The sequence below is a fragment of the Phoenix dactylifera genome, unplaced genomic scaffold, assembly GCF_009389715.1.
Source record: "Phoenix dactylifera cultivar Barhee BC4 unplaced genomic scaffold, palm_55x_up_171113_PBpolish2nd_filt_p 000113F, whole genome shotgun sequence".
Lineage (NCBI taxonomy): Eukaryota > Viridiplantae > Streptophyta > Magnoliopsida > Arecales > Arecaceae > Phoenix > Phoenix dactylifera.
Window position 1 is genome coordinate 562,069 of NW_024067685.1, and position 20,217 is coordinate 582,285.

Below are 20,217 nucleotides of genomic sequence, written 5' to 3' on the forward strand. Positions count from 1 at the left end.
AATCGTGTAAAGGTTTCGGTTGGTGAGCTATGAAAACCGACTGGGTTGTTTTGTGAGCCCCAAAAAACAAACGGGTTAAGGTTGTGGTTGGTGATCCTGAAAAAATTCGACCAGGTTCGTTGTGATTCCGGAAAAAATAGCGAGTTGGGATGTGAGCTATGTTGGGAGGAAAACAAAACCAGGGAGGGGTAAAGGACGCTTGCGTGAAGTCCCAGAACCGGACAATATCTGGCAGGGGAGCCTTGTTTCCTCCTCAGTGGCCCCCATGTGGGCACTGGGTGCCTCACGTGCCCCGCGCAGGCAGGGGCGTGACAAGCTCGAAAAATAATCATACTGTAAATCAGGATGATTATAGTGAAATTGTTCAAAAGTCTTGGAAGTGGATGTAGGTGTGGGTTACACCGAAGCCAGAAGTAAAAAATTTTAAAACTTGGAAATAAGAGTAATACGAGAATGGATCACATAATGTGAAAAAAAGATTATGTATATTGACTGGTTATATATGACTTATTGTTTGTTGAGCTTTTTGAATAATGAAATGATATTTAATTTGTGCTTTGATTATTTATTATTATTAGTGTATGGCTTGGATTTTATGGGCTGGAAAAGCTCATACTACACTTAACTTTTCTTTTTCAAAGGCACTTGAATTTGTAGAGTCCATCTGGTGGGACGAGAAGTGAGATTGATATGGAGTCAAGACTGTTAGATAGCTAGAAGTTTTAATTTATCTTTTGCTTATGAACATTTGAAATTATTAATCAATCAGTACATTTTAGTTAGATTTGATTTAATTTTATTATTCATTAATTTTGGCATTTTTGTGACTATTGTACCTTTTAGGCCTTACATGATCTCTAGGGTTTTACTTTGGGGATTATGTGGCCGTGTCCGTGGTCGACCGACTGATGGGTTTGGGGCATGACCAGATTTGGTATCAGAGCTAAGGTTTAGGAATCCATGATTTTAGGCTCGAGTAAGCCTAAGTGTGGGAAAATCACTAAACACGTTGTTGTTCCCAGTAGATACAACCCAAGAGTGGGGGGGGGGGGTGGGTGAATGATCTTTTTAAAACTTTTAGAAACTACTTCTAGTACTTTTTGATTAATTATGCTAAGTTGTATATATGCGCCAGTGAAAGTTAAACTTAGCAACAGTTTGATGTATAGAATGTGACTTGATTAATATTGCTTGCAACTAAAGGATGTCCAGATAAAGAGTTAAGCAAGCAGTTTATCTAAGTAAGTGAGTGTGTTAGTTAGACAATAAGCAGAAGCATTACAAACACAACAAACATATAGTGGTTCGGTGCACCCCAGCACCTACATCCACTCCCCAAGAACTTCTTGGAATTTCACTATAATCCTACAGATTACAGCCGGTTGTTTTACAAGCTCACAACCCAACTTGTTGTTTTACGAGGTCACAACGAACTCGGTCGGTTTTCTCAGAGATTCAGGCTCACCGACTAGAACCACTCCGATTGTTTTCCCGGATCACAATCGAACCCTACTCGTTGGTTTTTACCTCGGCTACCAACAAACCTAAACACAGTTGGTTTTCTTTGGCTCACCAACAAACCTTACACAGTTGGTTTTCCCTTTGGCTCACCAACAAACCTTAACCCCTCGATTCAATCCCTTGATTGAATCAAGTTACAAGATATTAAAACAAAGTATAAAAAAAACAAAGCTTCTTAAACAAGCAAATATGACAATATATAAACAAATAGAGTAAAGAGAAGCTCAAACGAGTTTTGAAGATGGAGGAGCTCGGCTTCTTCTTTACTTGATCCTCCTCTGATTTGGCATGAAGTAGAGGATCCCCGAGGCAGCACACGGATGGAGAGGAAGCTTTCGGATTCACTTGGATGCTCTTCTTCTCTCTATTTCGTTTTGGATGGCCCTTTTGTGCTTATGGGAGATTTCCTTTGTAATCTCTTTGAGATCTCTTTCCTAGATGATCTCTCCCACTTCCATTAACATCTCCCCTAGCTCTCTTCTTGTTTTTATAGCTTTAGATAACGTGGAAACAAGAATATAGCCGTTAGAGACAAAAAATAGAGCCGTTGGACACAGTCTGCACTTCCTGACAATATTACCGTTGGGATCGGAGTCGACTCGCGCGATCAGGAGTCGGCTCGCTGTTGCAGGAGTCGGCTCGTGTTTTACGGGAGACGACTCGGCCACTGTTCCAAATTTGAATTAATGTGCTTGCCTCGACTGGGAGTCGACTCGTCTTAACCTGGAGTCGACTCGCCAACTTCTGGAGCTGACTTGGCAATTTCGGAGTCGGCTCATCCACTGAAGTCCGTGGATCCAATTTTGAATTTTGTCCTCTCGAGTCGACTCGACTGTCCTGGGAGTCGACTCGAATCTCAGAGCCCGAACTCCCGATCCTTTGTCTTTTGGCTCGTCCAGTCTTGGAGTCGACTCGAACTTCCTCGGAGTCGACTCGGCTCTCAGAGGCAGTAACTTGGTCTTCTGTCTGTTGATGGTCGCGGAGTCTCGGAGTCGACTCGTGCAATGCGGGAGTCGACTCGAATCTCAGAGTCCCCAAAAATGCTCTCTGACTTTTCTGCCTGTGACTCCTAGGAGTCGACTCATACTCTCCGGAGTCGACTCATACTTCTCCGGAGTCGACTCGAATTCCACTGGAGTCGACTCGAAGACTGTTCTTTTGAATTTTTCCTTTGATTTTACTCCTCCAATTTGAATCCTTTGAACTTTAAACTTGGGCCAATAAATTGTAGCTTTCTTCCAACTTGAGAGCTTTGGAGGCCTTCATGTGTTCTTCCAACTTGCTATGTTCCTTGCAAAATAAATATCTTTCTCCTTGCAACATAAACATTAGTATCTATACTTCAAGGTTTTGTGATCATCAAAATCAATCTGTGAATCAATCTTTGGGTCATCAATCTCCCCCTTTTTGATGATGACAAAACTTGGAGTATATGCCAATATAAAAGATATGTTTTCTAGAAGTAATACATAGCTAAGTTGCATGAAGTAGAAGACATGTATATTTAAAACATACTTCATGATAATGCTTTAGATTAATCAGCTTAACACAATCAACATATTTAAATTTTAAGCTGATTTGTATTCAATTCAAAGTAATAAAGCATTCTGAGGTATATAGCATATACTTAGATATTTCTCCCCCTTTTTGACAACATCAAAAAGATAGTGAAACATTAAGCACAAAGATCAGAGCAGAACACATCGGAGTGTGAATTCAAGAGGTTTTCTAATTTGATACCACAGATAGTTTCTAATCAAGTGTAGGTGGAATCTTCCTTAGGTTAATTCAAGAAGTACTACAAATGATATTCAAGGGAAAAACATGAGTGGAAATCTAACCTCTCTTCACTGAGTATGAAAGCTTGTTCATTTAAGACCTTTTGCCCAATCTATTAAGTATTTTATCAACCATGAGAGCAATTTAATTAATTTTCTTAATGACTTCAAAGTTCTTTTATGATAATAGGAGCATTGGGGCACAAATATCAAAATATACATTCATGCCAATTTTTGATACATCTTAGAGCTCTTTTAAAGACTTTCTTTTATTTCTTTAGAAAATAAGCACAATTTGATACATAAAATAATGAATTTGCACAAAATTGAAGTTCCAAAAAGCAAGCCAATTAGAGCTCATTTAGTGAAGTTCCAAAAATAGATTTTCTAAGAGATACTCAAGAAAATTTAACACATTATTCTCCCCCTTTTTCATTAAATTAGAGGCTCTTACGATTTGCAATTTGGTTCAAGAGTGATGCATGAGATATACTAACCAAATAACACGCCTCAAGGTGTATCATACAGATTTTCAGATTTAAATTTCAGATGATACATATTGGAGAGTATTAGAATCACTTTTCATTTAGTGTTCTTTCTCTCTCCTTTAGTTATAGATTTATGCGATTAAGTTCCATAAGACCTCTCCTTCTGGAATTTTCTTTCTCCCCCTCAATTGATCATTCCATTTAAGAGTTTAGAATCCTAAGATAATGTTCAATAAGATTGTCAATCTCAAAATATATTTCAGCTTATTTTCATAAGACTCAAGGTTTGAGATAAGACAACCTTTATAGAACTCATCTCAAGGAAATTAAAGCATGTCTTGCAATATAAGGAGGTTCATCAAAATCAATCCATAAAATTCAAAGTATGCATCAAAATAAAGTGTCTTTGGGATAGGATATTGAATATCTAAAGCTCCCCCTCAAAAGATGCATTCTTCTTTAATCATTTTAATTGTTGAATTTCAGATTTTAGTGATAAACGTGAATAACACTGAAATTCTGTAATATCAAGAATGTAGAGTAATCTAGTATTATTCCAAAATTTGTAGTAATTACTCTTTCTAATCCTTTACGAACAAATTATGCTTTCTCATAATCTTAGAGAAAATGTATAGAAATATTAATCAGAAAATGATTCATTTGAAGCTTAGTTTCTTTCAACCGCATTTACATTTTCTTTCTTTTAGAATCATTTGAGTGAGCTGAAATATTTCTAGCTTTAAGATCATTCACTCTATTGATAGAAGTGTTTAATAATGTAGGAGAGAAAAACATATAGATGATCATTGAAATATATATATTTTTAGAACTCAATTTCTTAATCATAGTTTTTCATGAAGCACAATAAATCTTTTTAATATCAAAATAAAATCATATATTTAGAAATTTTTGTTTGCAATCAAGATCATCGAAAGACACATCATTTGAACCGATATTAGTATACTTTGAAGATAAGAAATGATATGTTTCGGATGCGTATCGGAGCAATCACCAAAGGCATCAAATTAATTCTGTTTTTCTTAAAGTAAGACTTTATTTAAAAATCACATTTAGTTTAAGCTTTTATACAAAATCAGATTCTGAATTACATAGGATTTCAATAGAGGCTCTCAAACTCATACTTTGAGATATGTATCTTCCACATTATAGCTCATCTTAAATGATTACGATTGAAAATACATATTTCAAACATATAAGAGCATATTCAGAATCTTTGTATTAAATGTTGAGTTTGGTACGAATTTGAACATTATATACCAAATTTAGGCAAGTTGAAGGATAGAATAAAATTTATTTTCCCTAAATAGAGATATCCTTCTCTTCTTCTTTATTCAACTTCAGATTTTAGAGATGATTGCTAACAACAAATCTGAAATTTCTTTTCAATAAAACTAAGCAAAAATGTTATGTAGTATTTCAAACATTCAATCAAGTTGTCCAAGTATGGGGTACTACAAAAGATATTGAGAACCCATAATTTAAAATATCATGCCACATGCAAAAAATATAGTGTGTGTTAAGTCATACATTAAAATATTAAGAACAAGCATGTCAAGTATCAAAATCAATTCTTTTCAAATAAACTCCCCTATTTAAATATAATTTTGCAACTGATTTCATCCTTAAAGTGTGTTTCCATGTGACTAAAATTGAATTGATTCTTTCTTGTATACTTTCATTTACTTTGTCTTTCATTTTTACTTTCTTATGCTCTATACTCTATTTACTCCCTATCCGGTGGAGTTGTGAAGGGGCACGAGGTACTACCACTAGCCTCCCTCTTGTGCCGTCCCTAATATGCCCTACACCGAATAGTTGGGTCAAATAGTGCCGGGTACTACCACTAGCCTCCCCATTGGCACCATCCCTATGATGAGCAATATAGAAAGGTTAAAATGTTCACTCCAAACTCTCCCTGTTTGAGTGTAATTAATTATAGATTTTATCCCTTCCAAATGTGCCGAATATATTATGCTTGTTTTGCTTTTCCTTAAGATTGAAGTACTTGCCTTTGCTCAGTTTTTTCATCTCTTGAACAATGTCCATTTTCTTTTCTTTATCTCTCTCTCTTTTTGTTATTCTCAAGTAATCTACATGAAAGAGCTGAATAAAGAAATAATGAAATGTATCGTATAGAGGTATATCATGCAAACACTATTTTCATTATGCCCAAGAATTCGTAGCTTCTCACAAGTCATTCTAAATCAGAGTTTTAATCATATACTTGTGTATTTCATGGTTATGATACAGCCATAGAAATATTTTAGATTGAGCAAACCATGAAACAATTTCTAAAAGTATAAGTCAGTCAATACACATATAGACATAATATCAAAAATTAATAATTAAAGAATTTAATCATGCCATAATAGGATTTAAGTTATTGACTTTGCTCAATTAATTTGTGAGAAAGGTATCTAAAATTACCTATTCATTATATGTTCTTCAAGCCAAACTAGATTTCTTATGTGTGAACTTTTGGCTGAAGAAGATCCTCTCTCTTGTTTGCATGTGAATGTTTAGTGTATCTTACATGAAGATATCCTTCAAGTTGAAATTTCTCATTTTTCTTTCTTGAAGAAAGGTCATTAGTTTCTTTAAGATACAAAGCATTCATCCAACATATATATATTTTTTTTTTAACTAGATGACTCAATATAAGATATGACAATAGTTGCATGTTGAGTCACTTTACTCAAGAGATTACCTAAATATAAGCAAGCACATATCATTTGAACTAAAGAGATAGATTCATTAACCAAGATAGTTTAAGTCAATTTAGTTTAGATTCTATTTGCTTAAGATAATTATCAATAAGATATGTTAACTATGTTTTAATCAATTTATCTTAAACATTTGTTTCTATCAAAATTCAGATTATGATTTATTTGTTATCAATAAAATATGATTAATTAAAGTTAGATTGAAGTCTTGCACAAGGTCACATAATGAGCATACAATCTGGTCTACTAGCTGTATGATAAAATAATTATTCTATCATGCTTCAATACAGCTTTAACACAATAGATCTACTTTGCTCATCCTTTTCAAATTCTACAAGATGGTCATAGATACCTTCTATCGCCAATCTTCTATACAAAGAGTTTTCTTGTGGACAACTACGTTGGTCATGAAGATCCCCTTTCCTGTTTGTCTTAATTTGGAGTTTGAGAGAAGATGTTAATTCATTCATCATATTTCAAACTCACTTTGCAATATAACTCTTCATTAGTAGAACCAAAAATGATGTCATCAATGCATACTTTGAGCAAATAAGATATCACAAATTCATCTTTTTGATGCATAGATTTATCACTATTACTTTCTATCAAAAAGGTTGCTTAAGCTTTTATATATCATGCTTTTGATGCTTGTTCTAAATCACATATTGCTTTATCATATATGTAATGTGTATTTTTAAATATGGTGGTTATTTTTCATAGATCTCCTTTTTAATAAGTAACTACATAGGAGTGAATTCTACACATTCATTTGACAGAATATAAAGCTCATGAAGCAAGCACATGATAATGATGATCTTTACTTCTAATCATGCAAGAATCTTTATCAAGATCTATTTCCTCTTTTCTTGATTTAGTCTTTTAGTAGTCATCAATTTTTCTTCATTAAGTGCATATGTAAAAGATTAACCATATAATTTGATTTTAGTATTTTGATAATAAATCATTAGTCTCATAAAGAATAAAATGAATTGATACTTCTACAACTAGAATTTTTCATGAATATTCTATATGTATTGCTTGATGAATGATATCCAAGGATAGAAGTATCTTTATCAGATTTGGCATTATTTTCATAATAACATGTACGACTGAAAAATATGAAAGATATGCAATGGTTCATTTTCCATTTTTCAGAAGATCAAAATTTTCATCAAAAATAGAAATCATATGTATGACAAGCAGTGATGATAGTCTTTTAAAAATTATTTAAGTAGATGACTATCATACATAATTGTCTTTTTCATTTCTTCAAGAATTCTATTAATCCTATTTGCTTATGGTGTCCTTGGTGCTGAAATCATTGGATTTAATATTATTTTCTGTATAACCTTTATCAGGATTTTGGTTTTCAACACTGTGCCATGATACTCTTTATCTTCACAGTTTGGAAACCTTTATCATTTGAACCACTTTTACAAGATTTAGTAAATACAGAAAAATACTTCAGTTTTATTTTTCAAGAATAAATTCAATGTAAGCTTTTGAAAAACTTGGAGATGGAAACAACATCTTTAGATTTAGAAATGATTTTTGTTTGTTTCCTTAGTTAGCATGCATAGCAAAACTTTGACCTTTAAGTAGATAATCTAAGTAAGCCTATGGCAAGGTCTTTTGAGATTAAGTACATACTAGCATGAGTTGATTTTATATGCCAAGGATGGTTTCTTGGTATTCATAGTGCATATATTCAAAAGCATACCAAGTACACATTATCATATCTATGATCAATAAACAATAATGCCATGGATAATAACTCTCAATCAAGCATATAGAGAATTCATAGAGTTATTCTTAATAAATTGATTAATCATTTAGCAACTTATCCAATAGTGAGTAAAGTATACTAAAAAATGAAGAGATTTGATTATATTTCCAAAAGTATTTTCTATATCACAAAATTGGTCACTAATAGCAAATCATATCAGATACTAAAGGACAAATAATGATGAGATGCAAGAATTACTGATTTCATTATTTTTTTTTTAATAACTTTTTAAGTTTCTTTATGTTCCATGGGTACCTTGGTACACCTATGTGTACATCCTCATTTTCTCATTTTGGGTACCCAAGCTTGCTTGAGTCCTTGAGAGTTAGGACATATGGTTCTTTTGGAACCCATATCTGTTTAATATTAATAACTTTACCATTTGATTTAATTATACTAGAACGATAGGTAAAGTTGTTATTCCCATCCTTTTCATTTTTGAAATAAGTTATCTTATTTAATGGTTTGCTTGATGAATTGATAACCTTTTTCTCTAGAGATTATTGTTAAGTAAAGGAATCAAGCCAAGTTTTGATTTATCACAAGCAACATATTGGCTTTCAAACATCATTTTTAATCGTTCTGAACTTACGGTGAATTTGTTAATAAAAGATTTTAATTGATTAATTTCTTACTTAAGTTTTGATTTTCTTTAATTTAAGCTATGATTTTTCTGAATCAATTTTTCTGAAAATGACCTTAAACTTTTATTTCAGAATTTAGTTTGTCTTGTATTTCAGTAATAGAATTTCTTTCTTGTGAAATTTCCAAATTAGCTTTTTAAGATTTTTATTTTCCTAGCTAATTTTCTACATTCACTATACAAATCATGAAAGCATTTAAAAGTTCATCATAAGAATATTTTTCATGAAAGTCATTTGGTGTAAGATAGATTCAGATTCTACTTTATCTTCTTGTACCATAAGACATAAGTTAGTTACCTCTTGTAGTTCATTGTTGCTCCTAACTTTCAATTCCTTGTCTGACTTTCTCTTGGTCAAGGCTTTCTTGCGCTTTACCTCTTTCTTCCTTTCTTTTGCTTCCTCTTTTCTTTGTCTTTAGGAAGCTGATTTGCCTCGGAGTCGACTCGGACCTTATTGGAGTCGACTCGACTAACTTGGGAGTCGACTCTGAGCTACTTGGAGTCGACTCGACTGAGGGAGATTCATCACCTTTTCTGCAGTCTCATTGTTAGTATATAATTGAAGCATATGAGAGCTAATCTGAGATTTATCATAAATATTTCTAAAGTATCCCAGATCTCCTTAGCAGATAAGCATGCAGAAATTTCATTAAACTTTGTTTCTTGAATAGCACAATATAATATGTTCATAGCATTAGCATTTAATTGTGCTAAGTCCTTCTCATTAATATGAGAGAGTGTGTGAAGGTCATTTATTATGATTTTCCATAGATAATAGTTTTGTGATTGAATGAAAATGCGCATGCGTATTTTCCAATGTGGGTAGTTTATACCATTAAACAGTGGAGGTGTATCAATTGATTGTCCTTCTCCTAGAAAACTATCTATTTGAGTTGTCATGATCTTTGGCTCTAGTCGGTTAAGACTACAAATAATATTTGAGCACCTGCTCTGATACCACTTCTTGCCCAGTAGATACAACCCAAGAGGGGGGGGGGTGAATTGGGTCTTTTAAAACTTTTAAACTACTTCTAGTACTTTTTGATTAATTATGCTAAGTTGTATATATGCGCAGTGAAAGTTAAACTTAGCAACAGTTTGATGTATAGAATGTGACTTGATTAAATATGCTTGCAACTAAAGGATGTCCAGATAAGAGTTAAGCAAGCAGTTTATCTAAGTAAGTGAGTGTGTTAGTTAGACAATAAGCAGAAGCATTACAAACACAACAAACATATAGTGGTTCGGTGCACCCCAGCACCTACATCCACTCCCCAAGACTTCTTGGGAATTTCACTATAATCCTACAGATTACAGCCGGTTGTTTTACAAGCTCACAACCCAACTTGTTGTTTTACGAGGTCACAACGAACTCGGTCGGTTTTCTCAGGCTCACCGACTAGAACCACTCCGATTGTTTTCCCGGGATCACAATCGAACCCTACTCGTTGGTTTTACCCTCGGCTCACCAACAAACCTAACACAGTTGGTTTTTCCCTTTGGCTCACCAACAAACCTTACACAGTTGGTTTTCCCTTTGGCTCACCAACAAACCTTAACCCCTCGATTCAATCCCTTGATTGAATCAAGTTACAAGATATTAAAACAAAGTATAAAACAAAACAAAGCTTCTTAAACAAGCAAATATGACAATATAAACAAATAGAGTAAAGAGAAGCCCTCAAACGAGTTTTGAAGATGGAGGAGCTCGGCTTCTTCTTTACTTGATCCTCCTCTGATTTGGCATGAAGTAGAGGATCCCCGAGGCAGCACACGGATGGAGAGGAAGCTTTCGGATTCACTGGATGCTCTTCTTCTCTCTATTTCGTTTTGGATGGCCCTTTTGTGCTTATGGGAGATTTCCTTTGTAATCTCTTTGAGATCTCTTCCTAGATGATCTCTCCCACTTCCATTAACATCTCCCCTAGCTCTCTTCTTGTTTTTATAGCTTTAGATAACGTGGAAACAAGAATATAGCCGTTAGAGACAAAAAATAGAGCCGTTGGACACAGTCTGCACTTCCTGACAATATTACCGTTGGGATCGGAGTCGACTCGCGCGATCAGGAGTCGGCTCGCTGTTGCAGGAGTCGGCTCGTGTTTTACGGGAGACGACTCGGCCACTGTTCCAAATTTGAATTAATGTGCTTGCCTCGACTGGGAGTCGACTCGTCTTAACCTGGAGTCGACTCGCCAACTTCTGGAGCTGACTTGGCAATTTCGGAGTCGGCTCATCCACTGAAGTCCGTGGATCCAATTTTGAATTTTGTCCTCTCGAGTCGACTCGACTGTCCTGGGAGTCGACTCGAATCTCAGAGCCCGAACTCCCGATCCTTTGTCTTTTGGCTCGTCCAGTCTTGGAGTCGACTCGAACTTCCTCGGAGTCGACTCGGCTCTCAGAGGCAGTAACTTGGTCTTCTGTCTGTTGATGGTCGCGGAGTCTCGGAGTCGACTCGTGCAATGCGGGAGTCGACTCGAATCTCAGAGTCCCAAAAATGCTCTCTGACTTTTCTGCCTGTGACTCCTAGGAGTCGACTCATACTTCTCCGAAGTCGACTCATACTTCTCCGGAGTCGACTCGAATTCCACTGGAGTCGACTCGAAGACTGTTCTTTTGAATTTTTCCTTTGATTTACTCCTCCAATTTGAATCCTTTGAACTTTAAACTTGGGCCAATAAATTGTAGCTTTCTTCCAACTTGAGAGCTTTGGAGGCCTTCATGTGTTCTTCCAACTTGCTATGTTCCTTGCAAAATAAATATCTTTCTCCTTGCAACATAAACATTAGTATCTATACTTCAAGGTTTTGTGATCATCAAAATCAATCTATGAATCAATCTTTGGGTCATCAACGTAAGATATTAAAATGGTGTGATTAGCATATTAAGGATGCAAAATTATCTCAATCTGATAATCTTGATGCTGGAAAAATTGTGTAAGTTGATATGGCGCGAGGGATGGTCGAGGGCGTGCTAGAAGGCCAACCCGATTTGCCGACGGCTCCACGGCTTGGGCACCCTCTGGACAGTAGAAAGGTACCTTATCCACGCCGACTCGAGGTGTGCAACAGCAGGAGCACACTATCGACCCTACTGGCAGTACTCCAGAGATGGGAGCTCCGGAGATTGGGACATCCGAGGGACCAAGTATTCAGCTCAGGGAGACGATAAGTGCTTCACAGTTGATGCAAATGATGGTGCAACAGCAAGCTGCTGCTAGGGCAGACATGATGAGGATGGTAGAGGTACATCAGCAGTTTTACAGCAATAGTTGCAACAGCAGCAAGCAATGTATGAACAACAGCAGCAGCAGCATCAACAGTTTCAAGGCACTACAGCTCAGCCGGAGCACCGGATCAGTTTGTTGGATTTTCAGAGATATGCATCCCAGCTTTTAAAGGTACGGCTGATTGATGGAGGCTGAGAGCTGGTTGAAATAGATAGAGAAAGTCTTTCAAGCCTTGAGGTGCCCTGATGAGGAGAAAGTTTTTTTGCCACCTTCATGTACAGGATGAGGCAGCTGACTGGTGGGAGATGGAGAAAGGGAAGCTTAGTCCGAATGATCCCCCTTCATTTGGGAAGAATTTAAAAAAGATTTCTATGAGAATATTTTTTCCAAGGTATCCGATTCCAGAAATATAGGAAGTTTGACTGACTGAGCAGATGATATGACAGTTGCCCAGTATGCAGCAAAGTTTGAAGAGATGTTGCGATATGCTCCGACCTTGATATCAGAGGATGGTAACCGAGCAAAAAAATTTGAAAATGGACTCAGGGGATGGATTCAGCAACAAGTTACTGCTTTTGAACTGTCTAGTTATAAAGATGTGGTTAACAAAGCCTTAGTGATAGAAAAAGGACTTGATAATGCCAAGCTACCAGAGAAAAGAATGTGAAAAAAAGGTTTCGACCCACTGATTCTCCGAGCCAAAATAGTAAACCTTTCAAGTCAAAGGATCAGAGACCGAATCAAGTTGTCACCAGAGATAGAGGTCAAGCCCGAGGTGCTATTAGATGCTACCGCTGTGGAGGACCTCATCTCAAGCGAGATTGCATTTGGGTTGGAGGGACAATGTTTTCTGTGGTCAAGAAGGGCATAAGGCTATTGTTTGTCCTAATGGAAAAGAATCGCAGAGGCGACAGGCACCTCAGTCCTCTCAGAGAGCCCCTGTAAACCGAGCACCACAGGAAGGACAGCAACAAGAGGGCCCTGCTGCAGAGGCCTAGGACCTAGGGCGGGTCTATGTACTCACCGAGCAGGATGCCAAGCTTCTAATTCAGTGGTGACAAGTAATAAATCCATCCCTAGCACTCTCTCTTGTTTAGCATGTCATAAATTTGTTAGATTATATATGTTTGTGCATGTATGGTTAAAGATTGTGATTAGTGCCTTGTGACTATGTGATCGGTTCTTTCAATTTCAAAAATAAACCACGCAATAGCACGTATCCTGTAGGATAGTGATTACGGATGTCGGTCCACAGGATTGAAGAATAATTATTTTTTTTTAAAAATAACTCAAGAAGAAGAATTTGCTAATTTGATTTAACTAAATTAAACTATGAGTGCGAATTAGAATTTATCAGAATAAATGGATCTAGGGTTTGGAGTCCACCACATAGCATTGCATCAGGGTTTGTATTCTTTATTTTTTTATCTTTTGGGAGGCATGCAATATGGCTACAACCTTTTAAAATAAAACATAAAGAGTTTTAAGAAAATCCATCTTCGGTATAGGCAAAAGTGTCTACCTAATTATGCTAACCTAGGGTGCAGTACACCTCATCTTCCTAGGCATGGATCATCTTAGACTACTTTAGCAAACATGAATAATAAATAGCATGCTCAAGTTTAAACATCATAAAAGATTTTCATTGATAATAAGAATTTAAACCAAGCTCCAAAATAATAAAGAAAATAAGAACTACAATGCCCTGTAACATTGCTAGGGCTTCATCCGGCCCTAGACTAGATGTTTAGCCGAGCATGGCTTCCGGACGACCCCCCATCTTCAAATGAAATTGATCAACTCCCATTATTCCCCAAAATATCAAAACTATTCTCTTTCCCCCTCCTTTCTCTCTTTTTTTTTAATTTCTTTTTCCTTTCTTCCCTCTCGGCTCTCTTCTTCTTTTCACCGAAACAGAGGGTCTCCCCTGTTTTCTCAACCGAGCTCCCCCTTCCATCGAACGCCTCAGCCCCCTCCTTTTATAGCTGTCCGGAGTGCTCGCTCGGGAAGGAAGAAGAGATCACGGCCGGCTGATTTCGGGGCGTGATGCCGGAAGGCAGATCGCGGACGAAGAGGATGAAGGGCCGCGGGATCAGCGGAATGGAGATGGGGGGAATCTGGTCGCCGGCTGCACCGCGGGATGAGAGGGGATCTGGGAGATAGCTGGGTGCACGGAAGGCAGCTTGGTTCATCGCGTGATACGCTGGGAGCATGCGTAGCTTGTCTCGGACGCCCGGAATGGCAGCTGTGCGGAGGTGGGGATGCAGGCGGATGAAGAGGCGGAGGATCTGGTCGTCGACTGCACCGCGTGGAGGATTGGAGCGTCGGCTGTGACGCGTGGCTGGAACGGGCAGGGGGGAGGGGGAACGGGATAGAGAACGGGAGAAGGAGATAAACAGTGAAACAGTTTTAATAAATTCTTTCTTTTTTTATTATATTATTTCTCACTGTTCATATGAACAGTGTTTTTACGGGACACTGTTCATATGAACAGTGAATAAGTGATTCTCCTCGAAATTAATTTTATTTATTTTATTATATTCATTATTTTCTTTTTTTTTGTTGTTTTAAATTTATAAATTTTATATGAAGGCAAGTAAGGAATTGGTTGGGAATTGACTTTGGGTTTGAGGTGGGTCATGATGGTTGACTTGTCCTTGAGCCCATTGTCATTTAAATTTAATTCTTGCTAAGCTGCTTCAGATCGAACTCGACCAACCAAGACTAAAAACAGGACCGTGACCTAATAAAAAGGGTTAATCAAACCTCTGCCCCATACAAAATTAATTATAACTTTTGATCGAATCAGGACCAAAACCCATTTAATTATAATCTTAGCTTGACTACAATTCTATCAGGTTACCAAACCGGATCAACACAATCTCCTCCTTATATGTTTTGCTGTAATTTTCATGAAAGATTGCAAACAAGAGAGAGACAAGTTCAGAGTCTGATTTAAGAAAAGAATTATTTGCTTTTTACCATATTTTAAATTTATTTCAATGATCATTCAATTTCATGGTAAAATACGTATTTATCAGTTTAAGAATATTGATAAGTGCTATGGAAAGATAACTAAATTATAGATTATCAAGCACTTATCACACCCCCAAACCTATATTTTGCTAGTCCTCTAGCAAAATAAAACTAGAAAAGAAGAATTTAACTCACTTTCGCAGGCATTGCGGTTACATTTACCATATGTACAAGGCTTTAAACCCCTAGGTTATCCTAGTGGACGAGTTATAGTCTCGTGAGGGTTTTCAGTGAAGATACCCATAAACTTAAATAAATCATTTATTATTGTTGTTATTATATATATATATTTTTTTAAATCGATTGATCTATGAAGTGAAAATCAAATTCCAAATGCATACTAGTAAAGAATTTCAAAAACTCTCTTTTTTATTATTATTAAAATCTAATTTAAGATACATAAATGATAAGAGTTTCAAAGCACACACGGTTTTATTTACTAAGTCAGCCCAAATCCTAGGTCAAATGCAATTCAAGTTGAAGTCATTAAGTTTCCGTTAGGAGTTGTAAGACTTATTTATACTGGAGTGCTCAGTGAAATCTGGACCGTACACAAGCTAAGGGATCGGATCTCCAAAATATTGCTAATACTAGTAGTTTCCAAGATTGGTCGAAAGGACCTACTCACTGATTCAAAATCATCTTATCTGCAGGATTTCGAGAGTTGTGGATGTTTACTTTAGTACCTCACGGGCTTTATCTGTAATATTCCAGTTTACTCGAATTTCACAACGACGGCTTTCACACTATTGTCTCAATACAGTTTTTTTTTTTTAATAAAAGATGTATAAATTGTGCACTTTTACTCTTGTGGTGATTTCTCCGTGTAACGAGCAATCAGTCGACAACTCTCACACAGTTGGCACAAGGTGTCGGGCATCAAGACTCCCCTACGGACTTATGCTCAGAGTCCTCATCACAAGCCCACCTGACCTTTGACAATAGGTAGCCCTTTTCGATGTTCTGACTAAATCCTTTTTATTGATGATTTTTTTTTTGGATTAGATAAGTATGATTCATCAGGGTCCAAGGTTGCTACTATACTATCAACATAATGTCGAGCCTAGACCTTAGAAGTGTCGGCCAGTGTGTAGTGAAATTCCAAAGTATTAATTAGCTTACAACTCCCTAAGAGAGACTTAATGAAAAGAACTTAAATTTGTATTACTTCCGACTAGTCATTGGGCTTTTTAGATTTTATATACCTTGTGTGTTTATCATTCTCGCATAATGTATAGAAATTAGGTTTTTTTTTAAAAAACAAAAACTTTTTTTATTTAATTTTTTTATTATTATTATTTATTTATAAAAATGAAAATGAACACATTTTTTTAAAAGATATTTTTATTTTTTATTTTTTATTTTTTGATAAACCTGACATTATAAGTGAAAACGAATGCAAGAGATGCAAAAAAAAAAATACTTAAAAATACCCCCAAACCTAAACCTAACATTGTCCTCAATGTTAAAGAAATCTAAGAGAATTGGGTTGCCTCCCAACAAGCGCTAAGTTTATTGTCTTTAGCCAGACACAGTGCATCCTTAATTATTTTGATAAACAGGGTTCGTCAAATTAAGGGATTCGATCAATTGCCCATCGGTAACACAGTCCACATAAGGTTTTAACCTTTGACCATTGACTTTTAAAACATGTCCACCATTGAGGTGTTGGATCTCTACTGCACCATAAGAAAAACCTTTTTCACTACGAATGGTCCATCCCACCTAGAGCGAAGTTTACCCGGGAAGAGTCGCAACTTTGAATTGAATAGCCAAACCTTTTGACCAGGTTCGAAGGACTTACGGTTAATATTTTTATCATGAAAAGCCTTAGTCCTTGCTTTATAAATTTTAGCATTTTCATAAGCCTCATTGCGCAATTCTTCAAGTTCACTTAGTTGGAGTTTTCGGTGAGGACCAGCTACTGCCATATCTAAGTTAAACTTTTTGATAGCCCAGAAAGCTCTATGTTCAAGTTCTACCGGTAAGTGACAAGCTTTCCAAAAACTAATCGATAGGGAACATGCCAATAGATTTGTAGGCAGTACGATAGCCCAGAGGCATCATTTATCCTTTGAGACCAATCTTTCCTATCGGACGTACCGTTTTTCTAAGATGTGTTTTAACTCCCTATTGGATACCTCGACTTGTCCACTCGTTTGGGGATGGTATGGGGGTAGCAACTTTGTAGGTGATGTTATATTGCGAGCCAAAGCCTCGAAAGACTGTTGCAAAAATGAGATCCCCCATCACTGATGATGGCTTGGGTGCCAAAACGACAAAAGATGTTTTCATGTAAAAATTTAATCACAACCTTGTGGTCATTAGTTTTAGTGGCGACAGCTTCTACCCATTTTGAAACATAATCAACCCCTACAAGAATATATTCGAAACCAAAGGATGGTGGGAAAGGGCCCATAAAGTCAATACCCCAGACATCAAATATTTCTACAATTAAAATAGGATTGAGAGGCATCATATCTCTACGGGAGATGGTACCCATCCGTTGGCACCGTTCACAAGTTTGGCAAAAGTTATGGGCATCTTTGAAAAGAGTGGGCCAATAAAATCCACTTTATAAAACTTTTGGCTGCAGTTTTCTACCCCAAAAGTCCCCCACAAGCTTGTAATGCAAGAATGAAAGAATACTTTGAAATTCGCATTCGGGACACATCGACGGATTACTTGATCGGGACAATACTTGAATAGATCGGGATCATCCCAATAATAGAACTTTACTTGTGAAAGAAATCGTTCTTGTCTTGAGTTGACCAATCATCAGGAATTCATCCTATGGCAAGGTAATTACTATGTTTGCAAACCATGGCGTTTTCATTCCTTGTACCCCAAATAATTGTTCATCTGGGAAAGCATCATGTAAGGGTGAGGTATTCTTAGAGGGCTCAAAGAATCTAGATAAGTGGTCTGCTACGACATTTGCAGTTCCTTTCTTGTCACGAATTTCTAGTCAAATTCTTGTAGAAAAGAATCCATCGAATCAGACGGGTTTGGTGTCCTTCTTTGCAAGAAGGTGTCAAGGCAGCATGATCAGTGAATACGGTAACCTTGGATCCTAATAGGTAAGATCGAAACTTGTCTAGCGCGAATACTACAGCTAGCAATTCTTTCTCAGTGGTGTGTAGTTCAATTGTGCATCTGAGAGTGCTTTACTACGTAGTAGATGACATGAGGTACCTTATCTAGCCGTTGCCCTAAAACTGCCCCAATGGCATAGTCGGATGCGTCACACATCAGTTCAAATGGAAGGTCCAATTAGGAGGCGTATGATAGGTGCAGTGGTCAATTTCGAGCGAAGATTTTCAAATGCTTCTTTGCATGCTTCATTAAAGACAAAGGGAGTGTCCTTGGCAAGAAAATTGCACAAAGGGTTTGGGAAATTTTACTGAAATCCTGGAATGAAGCGCGGTAGAACCAGCATGGCCAAGGATGATCGGATTTGTTTCACAGTTTTGGGTGGAGGGAGATTGGAAATAAGATCGACTTTGGCTTTATCTACTTCAATGCCCCTCTTGGACACGACGTGTCCTAAAACTATGCTTCTTGACCATGAAATGGCTCTTTTCCCCAACTTAATACTAGGTTGGTCCCTTACATCTTTTCAAAACTAGGTCAATTGTCCAGAACAATCGTCAAAAGATAAGGCCAAAAACTGAGAAATCATCAATAAACACTTCTAGAAAGTTTTTCACCATATCTGAAAAAATGGCTATCATGCATCGTTGAAAAGTTGCGGGTGCATTGCATAGTCCAAAAGGCATCCTCCTATATGCAAATGTCCCAAATGGGCACGTAAAAGTGGTTTTGTCTTGATCATCCGGGTAAAATAGGTATTGATTATATCCAGAATAACCATCTAAGAAGCAGTAGAACCTTGACCAGCCAACCGTTCAAAATTTGATCTATGAAAGGTAGAGAAAAATGGTCCTTCTAGTCATTGAATTAAGTTTTCTGTAGTCATGCACACGCGCCAACCCGTGGTTGTGCGTGTTTGTATCAATTCTCCTTCCGTATTTTCAACCACAGTGATACCAGATTTTTTTGGTACCACTTGTGTCGGACTTACCCACTTACTATCAGAAATCGGGTAGATGATTCCGGCATCTAGTAATTTCACCACTTCTTTCTTGACTACCTCCCTTCATGTTAGGATTGAGTCTTCTTTGCATTTCTCGGGGTGGGCTTTACATCATCTTCGAGGTGAATTCGATGCATGCATATGGAGGGGGTCACAACCCTTTCAAATCGGCTACAGACATCCTATGGCATGTTTATTCTCTTCTAGCATCCTTAAAAGTTTAACTTCCTGTTCCGTAGATAAGTTGGCCGCATGATTATAGGGAGAGTAATCTCTGGTCTTAGAAAAGCATACTTAAGAGTTGTCGGAAGTGCCTTCAACTCGAGTTTAGGTGGAGAATCAATGGAAGGACAAAGTGGTGCGCTAGCAATGGGGGGAAGAGGTTCAGGTCGGATCTTCCAAGAAAGGGAACTCATGGAAGATTGATTGTCGAGTAAGATGTTGACTTCTTCTATGGCCTTATCTATGTCAAAAGTTTGTCAATGTCAAAATGGGCCAAGCATGCCTCTAGGGGGTCATCTGCTAAGATATAGGGGAAGGGCTATCTCTACAAGATCATCTATTTCGTCAATTAGGCAACACTCATCTTCCCTCACATGTTGGTCGGCGGCATGAAACACATTCAACTTAATTTTCATGTTCCCAAATGATATGTCCATTGCCTCAGTTCTACAGTTGATTACATGCATTGGGCTGTTGCTAAAAGGGACGACCAAGGATCACAGGGATTTATTTTTTTAGGTTGGGCACATGTTCCATATCAAGGACGATAAAATCTACTGAAAAATAGAATTTGTCTCCCTTGACAAGAACATCTTCAATCATCCCCCATGGTATCTTCACAGATCGATCAGCCAATTGTAAGGACACCGAGGTAGGTTTTAATTCACCTAACCCAA